A 3,828-nucleotide genomic window follows, 5' to 3' on the forward strand; every position below is an offset into this window, starting at 1 on the left:
GGCTCTGGCACAGGTGATGGTGGTGAATCTGAGTATATTATTAAGGTTTGACACATTTGGTCTTGGTGATTGGCTTCACAGTTGAATTCATTCTGGGAAGCTTCAGCAGATGTGATTTGGCCTGGGAGGCGCAGTTCCCTGCATAAGTGAATATGACTATACTTTGTTGTTTTTTTCACAGACACTTGATTATGATGAATGATGTTAACCTAAAGAGCTATTAGTCTTGAAAAAGGTTCGTCATACGGACCGAAACGTCGACTCATCAGGCTTTCCGATTTTCACAATAAAATCTTTTTATGAAAAGACTTCATTTATTAATAGCGAGAGTGCACCTTCCACTTCGTGGAAATTTTGTTGTTCAAGTGGACCTGACCGGGTTCATTAGGAGCACCCGCAACGTTGGAATTTATGGGATGAGAGTGCAGGATCACCGTGGATATATATGTATGTATATATAATATCACTAGTACTGCAGCCGGACAGGTAGATAATATATTTATTAGGTAATGATGACTGATGACGGACCTGCTGGACACTGTCAGCTCAGCAGCACCGCAGACTGCTACAGTAAGCTACTATACTATAGTAGTATGTACAAAGAAGAAAGAAAAAACAAAAAACCACGGGTAGGTGGTATACAATTATGGATGGACTGCCGAGTGCCGACACAGAGGTAGCTACAGCCGTGGACTACCGTACTGTGTCTGCTGCTAATATAGACTGGATGATAATGATATGAAATCAATATATATATGTATGTATATATAATATCACTAGTACTGCAGCCGGACAGGTAGATAATATATTTATTAGGTAATGATGACTGATGACGGACCTGCTGGACACTGTCAGCTCAGCAGCACCGCAGACTGCTACAGTAAGCTACTATACTATAGTAGTATGTACAAAGAAGAAAAAAAAAAAACCACGGGTAGGTGGTATACAATTATGGATGGACTGCCGAGTGCCGACACAGAGGTAGCTACAGCCGTGGACTACCGTACTGTGTCTGCTGCTAATATAGAGTCTAGACTGGATGATAAATTATTGATAATGAGATGAAATCAATATAATATCACTAGTACTGCAGCCGGACAGGTACTATATATATTTATTATGTAATGACTGATGACGGACCTGCTGGACACTGTCAGGTCAGCAGCACCGCAGACTGCTACAGTAAGCTACTATAGTAGTATGTATAAAGAAGAATGAAAAAAAAAAAAAACCACGGGTAGGTGGTATACAATATTATATATATATATATATATATATATTATATACAATTTTATATATATATATATATATATATATATATTAAACTGGTGGTGATTGATTATTAAACTGGTGGTCAGGTCACTCACGTTGCAACTTGCAACTAGTACTCCGAGTCCTAAGCAGACAATCACAAAATATATTATTATACTGGTGGTCAGTGTGCTCTCAGACTCTAACTGCTCCCCACTGTCAGTGTCTCCCCCACAAGTCAGATAATACAATACACTTACAGTCACACTATCTAATCTATATCACTTCAGCAAATAGTATAGTAGTATAGTAGTACTCCTCCTAATAATGCTCCCCAAAATTACTACTACTGTGTCTCTCTCGTCTCTACTATGTCTCTCTCTTCTCTAAACGGAGAGGACGCCAGCCACGTCCTCTCCCTATGACTCTCAATGCACGTGTGAAAATGGCGGCGACGCGCGGCTCCTTATATAGAATCCGAGTCTCGCGATAGAATCCGAGCCTCGCGAGAATCCGACAGCGGGATGATGACGTTCGGGCGCGCTCGGGTTAACCGAGCAAGGCGGGAAGATCCGAGTCGCTCGGACCCGTGTAAAAAAACATGAAGTTCGGGCGGGTTCGGATTCCGAGGAACCGAACCCGCTCATCTCTAGTTGACACGGCTCAAACTTGGCAATATACCGGGTTATTTTTGCGATGTGAAAGGGGTATTAGTCTGTTATATCAACTAAGAGAATAGTTCATAGGGTAACACCAAATAAGACACTAACACAGCATTTGTCATAGGCAAATCAGCCTTTTATTGTGTTGTACACTTTGAGGGATCACCAATCGGAAATTAGTAGTTTTAATATCACATTTTGTTTTTCCTATTCACACTATATTTTAATATTTCACCAATTCCCCAAATTATTTTAATGCATACCTAATAAAGAATAGTCATTTTAACAAGCCTAAGGAATAGTGGTTGACTGCATCCATAAAAAATGCTTCTTTTTTCTCTTTTTGGTTTTGGTAACTATTCAAAGAGAGGTTGATGATTATTCTAGTGGTAGAGTCAAAATAGGCATGCCAGACAGTCCATTTTACTACTGACAGGAAAAATGTAATTTGGAGACCCTTGCGCAAAATGGCTATGGTTTACTTAAGTTGCCCACCCACTAGTGTGTACTTAGAAAGAGTTTTCAGCGCAGCTGTGAATTTTGTCAGTGATCAACGTAGGACGTTACTTCTCCAAAATGTGGGAAAGATTAGGGCCCTCATTCCGAGTTGGTCGCTAAGAGTCTTCGCAACGCAAATGTACGAAATGTAAGTATCTGCACATGCGCAAATGCGTGATTACGCATGCGCGAGTACATACGTACGACAACTGGGCAAAATTACTCAGAAAAAAAAAAACGTAACTGGCAAACAAAAACGAGGAGTGGCGTGGCGGAGGCGAGACTTCGCAATGCTCCGACATGGGCGTGAAAGTGGGCGTACAGTGTGGGAGTATGCAGCTCGCAATGGGCGTGTTTTTCGCAAATAAACATTGTCGCTGTTAAAACTAACATAGGAAACCGTAGCAACATTCACGCAGCAGCCGAGTAGGTCTGCAGTTACTCTACATTTTCGAAGTACTGGTACAAGTGTGTATGCAGTAATTAGCTGTTAATTAGAGAGCACATTCATCTGATGTCCAATTACTTGTTAATTAATGAGCAGATGAAAGTTACCAACCAGCAATTGTCTGAACACACATCACATGTTTATTCTACTCACATATAAATCTCACACACTGCCAAATAAGGGTGTGATTTTTGTTGAATTTGTTGTGTAAGCATTTGTAAAACTAGTTTTAATGTGTGTAAGACTCCCAAATACAAGCAAGTGAAAATATTTGTGAAAGTGTTTGAAATCTGCAACATTTTTTACAAATAAACCAACACCCACATAATGCAGCATACACTTTAATGTAGTGTTAAAAGTCACAATAATATTTGATTATAATATCTGACAATGTTTGAAATGATGTCCTGTTGACCATAGATATTTTTAAAAAGCGTCGTGTCTGTTTACTTAATATGGACATTAAAGTGTGGTGCAAAGCATACCTTTTTTGTGTTTTTATATTCAAATTTTAAGGAGAATTAGCAGATTGGTCTACAAGTGTCTATATGCTGACCTAATCTTTCTTGAACTGCATTACCTTGAAGAAACTGCTCAAATTTGTAAAATATATTTTTTATTAGTATAATAATATTTCACAACATTTAAACATGACTCCACGTGAGTCGCACAGGCAGAGATGGACCAAGCAGCAAGCAGATGGCACTGACAATCATTAGATAGCAGAACTCAGTACTCTGCAAAATTCTGCTTCTGACAAAAGTATATTTTTAAAGCATAAATAAAACATGACACACCCTGCCACACACAAATTTTAAACCAAATGAGAAAGAATTAGGATCCACCACACAAACACAACAATACATAGCACACTAGTAAGAGGAAGATGGCTCTGGTGTTTATACACAGAAACTCACAGGCTACAATACATCCAAACAGAAAGAATACATTTCACTAAGAGGGAGTTAT

Source organism: Pseudophryne corroboree, chromosome 2 (genome assembly GCF_028390025.1).
Source record: "Pseudophryne corroboree isolate aPseCor3 chromosome 2, aPseCor3.hap2, whole genome shotgun sequence".
NCBI lineage: Eukaryota > Metazoa > Chordata > Amphibia > Anura > Myobatrachidae > Pseudophryne > Pseudophryne corroboree.